Genomic DNA, 16,523 nt, shown 5'->3' with positions numbered 1-16,523 from the left:
GCAATTTTTGTGATGCTGAGCATGCATGATTAAATATCCAATCATTGTGAACAGAGTGGTTTCCTGTGGCCAGGAAAGAGAGAGTGCCCCAGAAACAAGTAATAAATGGCATGGGTTTTCCAAATACTTAATTGAGGAAGATTTCAACTAGCACAGAACAGAATGTTACCGTGCAGACAAATACTTGTGCACATGACAATAAACTTGACTTTGACTTTGAATATTGTGCAAACAATCTGACAATGGGGGGGAATACACACCACATGCTGCTTCAGAGGGCACAACCTTCCTTTTCTTAGGCTACGTCCACACTAGACCAGATAAACCCGTAACCAAAGTTTTTTCTCTTCGTTTTGACCCTCCGTCCACACTGAAACAGCGTTTTCCTCCCCTGAAAACGTATCGTTTCAAAAATGTTCTCCAGAGTGAATAAATCTGAAAACGTCTAATAGCCAGTGCAGTGGTATGGGGAAACCGGCTCTTTTTAAAAACACTGTCATGACGTGCCGGAACAGATGGCGGCAGCGTGGCATTTCATTGTTTTCTTGAACGTAACCTCCAACACCACAACAACAATGGCAGACGGCTAGATGCGTGTGTTGTTTAATTTATTGTCTACGTTAATTTCAACCCCCCACACAACCTAACAATTTCAGGACAGACAGCAACGAGATTGAAGCCAGAAGAGTTAGAAATGTACTCACCAAATGCTTTGACCCATAACTTACTGAATATTGAATAAACAAGTATACTCACTCTGCCCTGTTTTCTGTCCTTGCTTGTATGAAGGTGGTTTACCTATTTATGCAAGTACTTCTCTGACAATCTATGTGTAACAGCCTAATGTAACATCGTATGGAAATTCAAGATAACACTGATGCAGACATGTTTTATACATTTAACAAGGTGCTTTATTAATGTATTGCTTGTGCAAACATTCAACAGATGCAATTGTCACTACTTCCAAAATGTTGTTTTTAAGTAGTAGCTTATGTTTGGCATAGACGTGAAAATGTTAAGGCCAAAAAAGGAAAACTGTAAGTTTCACTTTTACTCAGGTAAAAATAAAATCACTTTTGCCCAGTAACTCGTTTAATTGCACGTTAAATACAGCAAAATAATACAGAAGGACATGGCAAAAGTAAAGGCAAACAAATGAGGCATCAGCAAATTTCACTTTTGCCTCCATACGCTCCAGTATTTGTTTTTTTTAGTTTTAAGTCCTCCTGCACCAGAGCCAACAGCTGTCCATCGTTTGACAATTTCCTTTTAAGTTTTTCTAGTAACTGGACAAATGAGCACCAAGTCTTTCGTGACGAGATTCGACACCAAACATGTCGCAGTCATCACCTGTTGCTTGGTCCAAACTGTTGCAGTTGGGTGCACTCATCGAAGCGGATGAATTCTGCAGATGTGTCCTGCACATGCCCAGTAGGAGGAGATTCGCCCAAATACTCGCTTTAATGTGGACGGGGGTATTTTCAAAAATGCCTGGTGTGGACGCTTATCATTTTTACACGAAACCAGTGTGCTCAAAATTATCCTGTTTAGGGTGGAAGTAGCCTTAGAAAACAAGGATTAATATGTTTGTATGTTTGGAGTAGATTACTGCTGTTAATGGTTTAGTTGAACAGTACTAAAGGAATTTAGAATGTAAGAATTTAAGGTACCAGTGTTAACTCATTAATACACAAATGCAGCAAGACAACAGTAAACATCAGCTTGTTTGAAAAATTTGGGTGAACTTCTAAATTACTGATCATAAAGATACCACATCACTAATTCATCACAGCATAAAGTTATAAAGCAGTAGAAGGTTAATTATATCAACCTAAGGGAATGTTACATGAACGTCTTCAAGCTTCATTATCAATATTTTAAGGGAGCCACTGAAATGGAATATTTATTCTGAGATTGGAGTTTGTTAAACTTTCTTGTAAGCCTCAGACATTGACATTATTAAAATAATATTGCATTCTTCTGAACATTTTCTTTAGATTGCCTCAATCTACCATTCACATACATGCACTCTGTTTCATTCAAAATATACTTCACCTGAAGTATTTGTGAACTTAAAGCTTTAAAAGGAAGCATAACCCTGTGGAAGAAATTACCATGCTCAAAAAATATCATGCAATAATTCTTGAAAGTATTTACAAATACAAATGAACCAAATTATACAAGTCCAAGCTTAGCAGATATTGCAGAAATGTTCAACACTTTATATAGAACAAACATAATTGGGGGTTAAAACCCAAGCTAATTACAACTAATGGCTCAAAACAACACTGCTGTAAGAACTCAAGAAGGTCAAATAGCATCTATGGAGGGAAAGAATAAGTTATTTTGGCTTGTGACACTGCATCAGGATCCTACTAGTGGCTCTTTACCAGTTTACAAAAAAAAACATTACTTGCTCAAAAAAAGAATACGGTGGATTCTGGCTAATTGGTGCAGCTGCTTATTTGAACAAAAAAACAATCAAGAAAATTGCTGGGATTGTCCTTGTTTATTTGGGATACTATGCTGCTTAATTGGGGCAGAAGACTGTTGCTGAACAGGTTGCAAATAACGTTAAGTTGCACGCACTTGTATGGCTGTTAGATGCTGCACTGTGCTTAGAGCTAAGTTTTAAAATAGCGTCATTTGCGTGTGTTTGTATTCAAAAGGCAGTGATTTTAGTCATTAATATTTGGTGAGAAGTAAGCAGCAAGACAATTCAGAACTGTTTTGCTCACTGTGGTTCAAGAATTCAGTCTTGGAGTTGCCAGAAATGGCCAAAAGTGAAAATTAACTTGTTGGCCAGAAAGAACTACAGTCTGCAAATCAGTGAATTTGAAGGAATCAATGACAGAGGAAGCAAATGAACTAATGCCTACGTTCTTGTCATAAGGTAGGAGATGGAGGCTGCTATTGTATGAAGAGATTGTGTTCTCCATTTTGCAAGTCAGTCACTTGGCTTGATCAGTGTTTCAAAATAGACATAATGATGCCTCAGGTAATCTGCTGAACAAGGGATAATTTCCAAATACGACAACTCTGGCAAGGTTTGCAAGACATTACTTCCTATAAAACGAAACCCAATAGCATGAATGACAGTGATGCTTCACTACCAGATTAATTCAACGACTTCTATGGCCACTTTGAAAGGGAGAATATAACTACAGCTGTGAAGATCCCTGCTGCACCTGATGACCCTGTGATTTCTGCCTCAGAGGCCGATGTTACGTTGTCTTTAAAGAGAGTGAACCCTCGCAAAGTGGAAGGTCCCGATGGAGTATCTGGTAAGGCTCTGAAAACCTGTGCCAACCAGCTGGCGAGAGTATTCAAGGACATTTTCAACCTCTGACGCTATGGGAAGAAGTTCCCATTTGCTTCAAAAAGGCAGCAATTATACCAGTGCATAAGAATAATGTGAGCTGCCTTAATGACTATCACCCAGTAGCACTCACATCAACAGTGATGAAATGCTTTGAGAAGTTAGTCATGACTAGACTGAACTCCAGCCTCAGCAAGGACCTGGACCCACTGCAATTTGCCTATCGCCACAATAGGTCAACGGCAGACCAAATCTCAATGGCTTCCCACACAGCTTTAGATCATCTGGACAACACAAACACCTATGTCAGGATGCTGTTCATTGACTATAGCTCAGCATAATACCATCATTCCCACAATCCTGACTGAGAAGTTGCAGAACCTGGGCCTCTGTACCTCCCTCTGCAATTGGATCCTCCACTTCCTAACCAGAAGACCACAATCTGTGCGGATCAAAGATAACATCTCCTCCTCGCTGATGATCAACACTGGTGCACCTCAGGGGTGTGTGCTTAGCTCACTGCTCTACTCTCTATATACAGTGGCATGCAAAGGTTTGGGCACCCCTGTCAAAATTTCTGTTACTGTGAATAGTTAAAGTGAGTAGAAGATGAACTGATCTCCAAAAGTCATAAAGTTAAAGATGAAACATTCTTTTCAACATTTTAAGCAAGATTAATGTATTATTTTTGTTTTGTACAATTTTAGAGTAGAAAAAAAGGAAAGAAGCACCAAGCAAAAGTTTGGGCACCCCAAGAGATCTGAGCTGTCAGATAACTTTTACCAAGGTCTCAGACTTTAATTAGCTTGTTAGGGCTATGGCTTGTTCACAGTCATCGTTAGGAAAGGCCAGGTGATGCAAATTTCAAAGGTTTATAAACACCCTGACTGCTCAAACCTTGTCCCAACAATCAGTGGCCATGGGCTCCTCTAAGCAGCTGCCTAGCACTCTGAAAATTAAAATAAATGATGCCCAGAAAGCAGAAGGCTATAAGAAGATAGCAAAGCGTTTTCAGGTAGCCGTTTCCTCAGTTCGTAATGTAATTAAGAAATGGCAGTTAACAGGAACGGTGGAGGTCAAGTTGAGGTCTGGAAGACCAAGATGCAGTTGGTGAGTATGCTCTCAATGGTACAGCGGTAAATGTTGCACCTTTTTGATCAGGATGGAGGAGTTCAGGGACCAGGTGAGATCCTCGGAAATGTGGACACCAAGGAATTTGAAGCTTGATACACGCTCCACTACAGCTCCATTAATGTAGACGGGGATGTGAGTGTGGCTCCTAGCATGTCTGAAGTCCACAATGATCTCCTTGGTCTTCTGGGTGTTAAGGGCCAGGTTGTCGTCGGCTCACCACGCGGCCAGGTGCTGGACCTCGTCCCTGTAGGTGTATCATCGACAGCATTCTGACAGGCTGCATCACTGTCTAGTATGGGGGGGGGGGGGGGCTACACAGGACCGAAAGAAGCTGCACAGGGTTATAAATTTAGTTGGCTCCATCTTGGGTAATAGCCTACAAAGTACCCATGACATCTTCAAAGAGCAGTGTCTCAGAAAGGCACTGTCCCTTATTAAGGACCTCTAGCACCCAGGGCATGCCCTTTTTTCACTGTTACCATCAGTAGGAGGTACAGAAGCCTGAAGACACACACTCAGCGATTCAGGAACAGCTTCTTCCCTTCTGCCATCGGATTCCTAAATGGAGATTGAACCCTTGGATACTCCTCACTTTTTTAATATATTATTTCTGTTTTTTGCATGATTTTTAATCTATTCAATATACATATACTGTAATTGATTTACTTATTTTTTTCTTCTTCTATATTATGTATTGCATTGAACTGCTGCTGCTCAGTTAACAAATTTCATGACACATGCCGGTGATAACAAACCTGATTCTGATAAGAAGGTACTTGTGAGATGTTTGGTTGTTTATACATGCAGGTTTTGACTGTTGGAGTCAGTATCTGTTCTACATGAAACAAGCTGCTGGCTGCTTGAGAACAAAGAGGCACAAATTACTGATTGTCATTTGTAAGAAAGAGGGCAATAAATGAATGTTAGCCTGGAGCAGCTCTAATAAAAAGGTGTTAAAGGTCAGTCACATGACCTACAGCCAATGACACTGGAATGCGATATTTGAATTGGTAAGAAATGAATATAAAAGCAGTGTGCTGGTGGCAGTATCTCTAGAACAACTATCGTGGATGTGAGGTGCCCCACGGAAAGGTGAAGATTTGAAACAGAACTACGAGGAACAAGTCTAGCAACAGAAACTCCTTTTTAACGTAGTATCTTTTCAGTTCTGTGACTGTTCATGGAAGGTCAGGAAACTTAGTTGGTGTGCACACGTTTTAATTGTGTAAGTTCATGTGGTCTTCCGTTGAGGCAATAAAGGTATGTCAGTAAATACAGATCTATCTGTGCCTCTGACCATTATTATAAGCAGTGATTCTTGAACCAAAATGATTTCACTACTTCAACAGTTTAGGAACTAAGAAGAGTTTGAAGGTATCGACAATTATCTTGACCGTTATAACAAAAATGAAAATTTGGAGGATGCAATTGTCCACAGCATTCTATAAAGGCAGTCCATTATATGCATTAGGTGTCTGCGCTGATTTCATTGCTTAAACTGGATGAATTCCTCCATTGATAGCTATTAGGAACTAATACAGTTTTATAGTACTGTAATACTATTGGTAGTGTTCCAATTTCTTCTATATTTTATTCAAATACATAATTTGTTACTTTGTTTTTTTAATATATACTTTTTTAAATATTACCATATGACTTTGGCAAATTGGGCCAGCCACTTAACTGGGCCATAATGTACTGGTCCTGTTGTGCCCCAATTAACCTGTATTTCTCTCTTAAATGTATATTTGTCTTAGCAATGAACACTCCCAACACTTGGCAAACTTGCATAGCCTTTCCCAGCTATGAAATCACCAACCACACCCCTTCATCCGTTCAGAATTATAGCAGGAAACATATATGACATCATAGTTAATGATTTAACAGAATAGGATCTTCAGTTATTGCTGGTGCAAATGACATTAAAGGAAATACATTTAAAACTGCTTCTTTTATGTTTTGTGCTTCCTTACTATTATGGTTACGTTAGTAGATTCTAATTTTTTTCCACAATAAGATAAAATTGAAAGATCCTTAGAACTACAAGTTAGAAGTAGCCAAAAACAGATGCAGGTAAATTTCATCTTCTTTGGGAATGGGCGGAGGGCTGGAAATTAATGTTTACAATAGTGGTGAAGTAAGAAGGACTGTTTTCAGTGGCAGAGGCAAAACTTGATAAAGATTAGCTTTGTTTCTTTAAATAAACACATGACATTGAAACACAGAGTGAAATGAGTCGTCGGTATCAACAGTCTAAGAATTATCCCGGGGACAACCCATAAGTATTACCAAAAGTCTGATGCCAATATAGCATGCCCACAACTCACTAACCTTAACCGTATGTCTTTCGAATGTGGGAGGAAACCACAGCACCTAGAGGAAACCCATGAGGTCAGGGGAGGAACTTACAAACTCCTTACAGGCAGCAGCGGGAATTAATGATCACTGGCGCTGTAAAACACTGCGTCAGTCGCTATGCTACCATGTCGGGTTTTCTTTAAGATACCCTATTTTTTTTTAAAAGGAATTTTAATAGTTATTTTCCCTTTCAAGGCTCAGATAGATAGCTTTATTATTCTTGCTATAAACTACATCAGCAGAACCACATGTTGATAGCACCACCTAGAGGTATAACATTTTCTGATACTGTAACTGTGGTAGAAAGCTTCTTTAATAGAAGTACATACCATGGATATAACCATAATCTAGTTCATTACCATTATTATTTTAAGTCTGCATGGAAAATAAAGCATGAAAGCAAGTTACTTATAAATATCCAAACAGTGGGATTCCTGCTACTTTCTGGATCCAAAAACTACCTACTGTAATTACAGGAAATAAATTTCAAGACATCTGAATGTTGTTAGGATAACAGAAATATACACTCAATGGCCACTTCATTAGGTATCTCATTCTGCTGCTGCAGCCCATCCACTTCAAAGTTTGACGTGTTGTGAATTCAGAGATGTGCTTCTGCACACCACTGTTGTAATACTTATTTGAGTTACTGGTACCTTCCAGTCAGCTTGAACCAGTTTCGCTATTCTCTTTTGACCTGTCTCATTAACAAGGCATTTTTGACCACTGAATTACCCTTCACTGGATGTTTTTTGCACCATCCTCTAAACTCTTAGAGATTGGTGTGTGTGAAAATCCCAGGACATCACAGTTTCTGAGATACTCAAACCTGTCTGGTATCAACAATCATTCCACAAAGTTACTTAAGATCACATTTCTTCTCCATTCTGATATCCCATCTGAACAACTAAACCTCTTGACCATTTCTGCTTGCCTTTATGCACTGGGTTGCTGTCACATAGTTGGCAGATTAAAAATTCACATTAACAAGCTGGCGTACAAGTGCACCTAATAAAGTGGCCACTGAGTGTAGATTCCCTGCCAATAATAAACGATTTTAGGCATGCAAAGACATTTATCTTCTGGAAAAAGCTGCATGCTACATATCTATGCAGTTGATCATTAGGAATGTACATTACTAGGGGAAAATCGGATACATTAAAGTTACTATATTGAGAGAGTGGCTTTATTTTCAGTGATACTTCTACAATTTTCTAGTGCATTGCAAGTGGTCTTGTTACTCCCCCTCCCCCTCCAACTTTCAAATCCCTTACTCATTCTTCCTTCAGTTAGTCCTGACGAAGGGTCTCGGCCTGAAACGTCGACTGCACCTCTTCCTACAGATGCTGCTTGGCCTGCTGTGTTCACCAGCAACTTTGATGTGTGTTGCTTGTTTACTCACTTTCCCAGTTTGAACAAATGGTCTGCCACCCAAAACGTTAATTGTTTCTCTTTCCACAGATGTTACTTGACTTACTGAACATTTCCTAACATTTTCTGTAATTTTCTATAATTCAGAGTACCAGTGTCTTGAGTTCCCAATAGTATTAGCCTGAAACTTTAACAGCATTTTGTTTCTTAGATTGTCACCATGCATTGTGTTCTCCTCTGTAATCAGAGGAATGTTGAACAGAATATAACAGAACACTTCTTTTTCCAGATAAGAGGTGTGCAGGTAAACAACTTAATATGTCAAAGATGCACTGTGTGGCTTTGACTTGAATAGGAATCTATGAGAATTAAACTACATGGATCAAGAAGATCTACAGCTTAACAAAGTTATCATCTCCAAAATCTTGTATGCTTTGAAATCACTTTAGCTTCCAACAATGGACATGTGCAACACAAACATTTTGTTATCTGTAGTAACTTCTACTGATGAGCAAAGTTCAGCTACGTCCCTGAAGTCCACAAGGATGAGAGAACAATGCTATTTTCTGAAGGTCTAAGGAATTAGAGTTTTATTAATATACTCCAGTACAGTATTCAGCCTGCATACAACAGTCCAAGTCTAAACATGCACTTCAATATTCATTTCCCAGATAGCCATCATTATAATCTTTGTTTTGAGATAGTTGGCTAACACTCCAAAATTTGATAAATGAAAGTTTTAGGATGGTTCCTGTATAATCAAGTACGTCCTCTGTAGTAATGACTATAAAACATCCTTAAACTATTCCTAGCATGAGGTATGCATGTAGGTAATGAGATATGGCATCCAAAGTAATCAGCAAAAATTTGTTGATGATGCAGTACTTCAGGTGCCTGAACAGGTTTGGCAAAGTCACCATACATATTCTGGTTAGGGTTTCAAAAACTATCATATGCTGTATCTGCACAACCTTAACTTACAAAAGCAGTATCACCAAGATCTCCAGAAGAGAACGGACATATTTATACCAAAAAGATCACAGAGACTGGCGTGTCAATATTGCTCAGTTGAACCAGCATTAAACTGAACACCTGAATGTCCCTGGGGTTTGGTATCTTGAGGCTTGAGATAATGCAAGAAAAGCAAAGAGTTTCTGTGCTGATATGGTTACACGCTTCAATTTTATTCAAAATAATATTCTGGTCTAACATTATTCACCAGAACGAGCCTGCATTTTCCTGCCACCATTTTCATCCATCCAATTATAACCATCTTCTCTTAAGCCAAAAATTTACCTTTACCTATCTTTGGTCTTCTCTTTGCAATCTGCATGGTAACTCCTAGAAACATTGTCAAAATGGTGTCAATTTTTACGGATTCTTTGATTAACAAAGAAGACATGTCCCTGAAAAACGATTAAGCAAAAACACAAAGGTATTTCCCAGTAGCTTATATGTAAAAATGTTGGTTACTCTCCAGATATCAGAAGTCTTGGTTTAAAACACCTTAACATTTAAAATAAATCACAAATATTCAAAATAATAAAAATTATTAAAATAATTTTTAATAAGACAAAATAGACATTATTATTGCACCCTTTCACAATACTCAGTTATACTTACAAAATCTTGACCGGGGCACAAAGGGTGGAGTCATTCTATTGTGGAAAAAATTAGAACAAGAGATCACTGGCTCAAGTCAAGGGCTTCCCATGTAAGACAGATGAAACAAAATTCCTTCTCTGCCAGTCATAGTTCTTCTGAACTCTTCCTCAAAGGGTGGGCAGAAGCACAATCTTCTTTAAAACAGACTCTAGCTAAAGAGGCAAAAGGCTACAGCAAGTAATGTGAAATACAGAGATGAAGTAGAGCATTCAGATCAGCCATGATCATATTAGACATAGCAGACTTGAAAGATGGAGTGAATTAGTTCTGCTCATAATTTGTGGTGTCTGTACATGTAGGGTTGGAAAGAGCATGGAAACAAGAGGTAGAGTTGTCACTGGAGTTTGGATAATAGTGGTACATTTAATTCTGAGCTTAATGGAGCTTGTACAATTAAAGGCAAGCTTCCTTTTGTGACTGCCAGTTGGCTGATGAATGAGGCTTGAGAATGAGGCATTTGGACAACTCTGCTCTTACTGATCTAATAAAGCTCTTTGTAACAAAACAACATTTTACACCACACTGCTCTGCGTTGGAGTTATCTTCGAAGGTGGTCATTACTTTCTTACTATGGGGAGAAAATGTGGGGAATTCAGTGAGTCACACCCATGAACTCAATTGCTCACTTAAGCGTTCTTCTCTGAGTAATTTCAGTAATGTGTATGTCACCTGATATTTTATTTCAAAGCCACCCTTATTTACCTACTTGACAATTTTTGAAGATTTGCTCAGGTTCATAAACGTAGGATAGCTGTAACAAGGTTGTAGCAATGAAGTGGTCTAAAGCAGTTCAAAAAAGGAAGTTATCACTTACATCCTCTATACTTAATGGATGTCCAGGAGCATTACAAATGAAAGCTCAAGGCTCTATTGTCCTAAATTGTCCCTCTTGCAATATTATTTAATGAGGAGAGAAAAAAGTCAGAATTTTGGGAAGAACAGCATAGTCATCCAGGCTCATCTGCTTGATCAGCAGAGCACTGGAAGATGTGACTTTAAATATCCCTTTAGCAGCTTCCTTTCATCATAATGCCAGTAGTGGTGATGCTCACTGGCAATTTCAGTATTCAGTTACTTTCACAACTTGATAGCCAATGCCTGAATACTAAAGGGCTTAGACAACAGTTAGGCATAGTGCTAAATAACAATTGCACTACACCTGTCAGGCAATCACCATCTCCACTAAGAGTGCCCAAATAATTACCCTAGAAATTCAAGCAAATCAAAATTCTAGAGTTGTCCAAATTGATGAACAATGTAAATAATGTGACGATGAGAACAGTTCAGAGGCTGGGTACCTTGCAGCAACTTGCGCACGCCTGACAGCCCACGGCCTTTCCAGCATCTCAAGCACAAATCAACAAAGTGTATTCCACAATATCTTGTCCACTGCATACAAATGAACTCCCAAGAGAAGATTTTAAAGTTTATATTTAAAAGGAAGAGATTATATTTGGTTTAAAGTTTTTAATGTATACAATATTACTTTGTACTGCAGAGAGTAAAAGCTCAATTAATGATATCCTGATTACCACCGCTTTATATAGCATTATTGAAGTACTCAGTAATGATGTGTGAAATGCAGTATTAAAAATATATTCCTTTAACTCTAAAATTACTCAGACACATACCTTTGAACATTTCATGAAAATAGCACAAAATCAGATATTCACAAAAGTTAGATCACTTACATTTTGAAATGTTTGCCATTTTGTCAAAGAACAGACTTAGAGGAATGTATACACACTAGACACTAGAATACTACAGCACAGTACAGGCCCTTCGGCCCTCGATGTTGTGCTGACCCATATATTCCTTTAAAAAAGTACTAAACTCACACTACCCCATAACCCTCAATTTTCCTTTCATCCATGTGCCTCTCCAAGAGGCTCTTGAATACCCCTAATGTTTTAACCTCCACCACCATCCCTGGCAAGTCATTCCAGTCACCCACAACCCTCTGTGTAAAAAACTTACCCCTGATGTCTCCCCTAAACTTCCCTCCCTTAACTTTGTACATATGCCCTCTGGTGTTTGCTATTCATGCCTTTGGGGAACAGGTACTGGCTATCCACCCTACTTATACCTCTCATAATCTTGTAGACCTCTATCAAGTCCCCTCTCATCCTTCTATGCTCCAAAGAAAAAAGTCCCAGCTCTGTTAACCTTGCCATAAGACTTGTTTTCCAACCCCGGCAACAGCCTGGTAAATCGCCTCTGCACCCTCTCCATAGCTTCCACATCCTTCCTATAATGAGGTGACCAGAATTGAACACAATACTCTAACTGTGGTCTCAACAGAGATTTGTAGAGTTGCAACATGACCTCTCTACTCTTGAACTCAATCCCCCTATTAATGAAGCCTAGCATTCCATAGGCCTTCTTAACTATCCTATCAACCTATGCAGCGACCTTGAGGGACGTATAGATTTGAACCCCAAGGTCCCTCTGTTCATCCACACTCTTAAGTAACCGACCATTAACCCTGTACTCAGCCTTCTGGTTTGTCCTTCCAAAATGCATCACCTCACACTTATCCGGATTGAACTCCATCTGCCACTTTTCTGCCCAACTGCATCCTGTCTATATCCTCTTGTAACCTTCGACAACCTACAGCTCCATCCATAACTCCTCCAATCTTTGTGTCATCTGCAGACTTACTCACCCATCCTTCTGCCTCCTCATCCAGGTCATTTATAAAAATCACAAAGAGCAGGGGTCCCAGGACAGATCCTTGTGGTACTCCACTAGTCACCGACCTCCAGGCAGAATACTTTCCTTCCACTACTACCTTTTGCTTTCTTCCTGCAAGCCAATTTTTTATCCAAACAGCCAAGGTTCCACTGATCCCATGCCTTATGACTTTCTGGATGAGTTTCTCCTAGGGAACTTTGTCAAATGCCTTGCTAAAATCCATGTAGACCACATCTACCGCCCTACCCTCATCAATTCCTTTTGTTACCTCTTCAAAAAACTCAATTAGGCTCGTGAGGCATGACATTCCCTTCACAAAGCCATGGTGACTATCCTTGAGTAGACTGTCCTTCTCCAAATGCTCATAGATTCTATCCTTAAGAGTCCTTTCTAATAGCTTGCAGACCACCGACGCAAGACTCACCAGTCTATAGTTCCCAGGATTCTCCCTACTACCTTTTTTTAAACAAGGGAACTATGTTTGCCATTCTCTTATCCTCCGGCACCTCCCCTGCAGCCAAAGAGGTTTCAAAGATCATAGCTGCTGCTCCAGCGATCTCTTCTCTCACTTCCCACAGCAACCCAATCTTGATGTTTTTAAGATGATCCAACACTACTTCTTCCTTAATCTCCACAGTGTCTAGCACACAGGCCTGTTCTATTTCAACCTCACCCTGATCAAGGTCCTTTTCACTTATGAATACTGAAGCAAAGTATTCATTTAGGGCCTCCTCAACCTCCTCCGCCTTGAGGTACATGTTGCCTTCTTTATCCTTTAGCAGCCCCACCTTCATTCTTGTCATTCTTCTGTTCTTCACATACGTACAGAACGCCTTGGGATCATCCTTAATCCTACATGCCAAGGCCTTCTCATGCCCCCTTCGAGCTCTACTGAGTCCTTTCTTAAGCTCCTTCCCGGCTACCCTACATTTCTCATGAGCCCTTCCTGCTTCTTATATCTGACATACGCCTCTTTCTTCCTCTTGACAAGTTGCCTCATGCGTTTCGTCAGCCATGGTTCCCTTTTCCTACCATTTTTTCCTTGTCTCAGTGGGACAAACCTATCCTGAACCCAGCACAAGTGGTCCCTAAACTTCCTCCACATTACTTCTGTGCTTTCACCCTTGAACATCTGTTTCCAATTTACTCTCGCTAGTTCCTGCCTCATCCCTTCATAGTTAGCCCTTCCCCAGTTAAGCACTTTCCCATTTTGTCCGTTTTTATCCTTTTCCATAGCTATGCTGAAGCTATGGGAGTTGTGATCACTCTCACCAAAATGCTCTCCCACCAAGAGGTCTGCCACCTGACCAGGTTCATTACCCAGAACTAGATCCAGTATGGCCTCTCCTCTCGTCGGCCGGTCCAAATACTGTGTCAGGAATCCTTCTTGAACACACCTGACAAATTCAGCCCCATCTATCCCCCTTGCAGTCAGGAGGGGCCAGTCAACATGAGGGAAGTTGAAATCACCCATAACTAAGACCCTGTATTTTCTGCACCATTCTAAAATCTGCCTGCTTATCTGCTCCTCGGTGTCCCGAGGGCTATTTGAGGGCCTATATACTACTCCCAGCACAGTGACTGATCCCTTATTTCTGACTTCCACCCATACCGACTCAGTGTTTGCTCCCTCTGCAGTGTCCACCCTTTCTATAGCCATGATACTATCCCTGACCAGTAATGCTACTCCCCCCACCCCCCTTTTGTACCTCCCATCCTATTCCTTTTAAAACACTTAAACCTCGATACCTGCATCAGCCAATCCTACCCTTCCTCCAGCCAAGTTTCAGTAATGGCCACAACATTGCAGTTCCACGTACTGATCAATGTTAAGTTCATCTCCTTTATTTCTAATACTCCTAGCGTTGAAATAGACACATTTCAACCCCTCTAACTGGCTACATTTATGGTTTGTCCCTTGCCTGTCCTTCCTCACCAACTCAGAACACATAGCATCATGCCCTTGTCCTTCTACTCTAATCTCTACACTCACGTTCTGATTCCCACCCCCCTGCCAAACTAGTTTAAACCCTCCCCAACAGCTCTAGCAAACCTGCCCGCCAGGATATTGGTCCCTTTCCAGTTCAGGTGCAGCCCGTCCTTTTTGTACAGGTCAGACCTTCCCCAGAAGAGATCCCAATGATCCAGAAATCTGAACCCCTACCCCCTGCACCAACTCTTCATCCACACATTCATCTGCCATAACTTCCTGTTCCTACCCTCTCTGTCTCGTGGCACAGGCAGCAATCCTGAGATTACCACCCCTGAGGTCCTGCTTTTTAACTTCTTTCCTAACTCCCTATATTCCTTCTTCAGGACCTCATCCTTACTCCTATCTATGTCATTGGTTCCCACGAGGACCACGACATCTGGCTGCTCACCCTCTCCTGAGAATACCGAGAACTTGATCCGAGATATTGCAGACCCTGGCACCAGGGAGGCAACAGATCATCTGGGATTTTTGATCTCTCCCACAGAACCTCTTATCTGTCCCCCTATCGAATCCCCTATCACTACTGCTCCCCTCTTTTCCCTCCTTCCTTTCTGAGCTGAAGGTCCAGTCTCGGTGCCAGAGATGTGACCGCCACAACTTGTCCCTGGTAGGTTGTCCCCACCAACAGTATCCAAAACAGTATACTTATTGTTGATGGGAACGGCCACAGGGGTGCTCTGCCCTTCCCTCTCCGGACAGTCACCCAATTACCTGTCTCCTGACTTTTAGGGGTGACTGTCTCCCTGAAACTCCAACCTATTACTGCCTCTGCCTCCCAAATGATTCAAAGTTCATCCAGCTCCAGCTCCCTAACTCAGTTTAACAGGAGCTGCAGCTGGATGCACCTTTTGCAGGTGTAGTCAGAGACAATTGTGCTGTCCCTGACTTCCCACATCTTACAATCAGAGCACTGGACTGCCCTATCTACTGCCTCCATTACCAACTCCTAAGTTAATTAAATTAATTAAAGAAACAAAGAAACTTACCCAGCCTTACCTCACTGGGAGCAAGCTTGTCCTCAGCCTCTGCTCGCCGGCCTCAAAACTCCACTCCTTCACTGGCCATTCTGCTTGAGCTACCCTTCTTTTTATTTGTTTGAGCTTCTCAATTTTTCATTGCCCAATCAGCTGCTTTCTGCTGAGTCTGAGCTATTCAAATCTTAATTGCTCAATCAACTGCTTTCTGCTGAGTCTGAACTATTCAAACCTTGATTGACTTGACTGCACAATCCAACTGTAAAAACTGCCAGAACCTCTCGAGCCAAAGTCTCAAAGCTCCACTCCTTCACTGGCCCACTCACTCACTGGCCGCTCGGCTTGAGCTACCCCTCTTTTTATTTGTTTGAGCTTTTTAATTTTTGATTGCCCAATCAAACTGCTTGGTCACCTGCTTTTCTTCTTCAACAATCTCCTTCTTAAACCCACACCTCCGTCACCTCCGATTTAAATTCCATGCGGAATATTTTGGAGGATCAAGAACCAAGAACCACTCTACCCACAGTGGTCGCTTTATCAAGTACAGGAGTACATATCTCCTGTACTTAATAAAGTGGCTACTGAGCGTATGTTCGTAGTCTTCTACAACAACAACTAAGGTTCGACAGGTGCGTTAAGAGATAGTCTTCTGCATGTCACTGTTGTAACACATAGATACTGTCGCCTTCTTAGCAGTTTGAACCTGTTTGGCCATTCTCTTCTGACCTCACTTATCAACAAGGCAATTTCACCCACAGCACCATTTTTTTTTTGTTTTCGCACCATTCTCTGTAAACTCCAGAGACCATTGTGCATGAAAATTCCAGGAGATCAGCAGTTACTCAAACCACCCTGTCTGGTACCAACAATCATTCCACGGTCAAAGTCACTTAGATCACATTTCTTCCCCATTCTGATGTTTCGCCTGAACAACACTTAACTATGACTATGTTTGCATGCTTTTTATGCACTGAGTTGCTGCCACATGATTGGCTAATTAGATATTTACAATAAC

General features: G+C 40.8%; 1 protein-coding gene across 3 annotated transcripts in view; it reads right to left on the bottom strand.

Annotated features, from left to right (window-relative positions):
* LOC140205950 (guanine nucleotide-binding protein G(I)/G(S)/G(O) subunit gamma-12-like) overlaps positions 1-16,523 on the bottom strand; it is a 137,223-nt gene that overhangs the window by 41,741 nt on the left and 78,959 nt on the right. Inside the window, exon 1 of one of the 3 annotated variants that reach the window (XM_072273860.1) lies at positions 9,806-9,830. The exons of the other annotated variants lie outside the window; for them this stretch is intronic. The gene's annotated coding sequence lies outside the window, so the exon portion shown is untranslated. Of the gene's footprint in view, positions 1-9,805; positions 9,831-16,523 lie in introns of those variants that run through there. 3 annotated transcript variants of the gene reach the window in all.

This window comes from Mobula birostris, chromosome 12, assembly GCF_030028105.1.
Source record: "Mobula birostris isolate sMobBir1 chromosome 12, sMobBir1.hap1, whole genome shotgun sequence".
NCBI classification, from domain to species: domain Eukaryota; kingdom Metazoa; phylum Chordata; class Chondrichthyes; order Myliobatiformes; family Myliobatidae; genus Mobula; species Mobula birostris.
The sequence above is the reverse complement of the archived record's forward strand: the minus strand, read 5'-3'. Positions and strand labels throughout refer to the sequence as shown.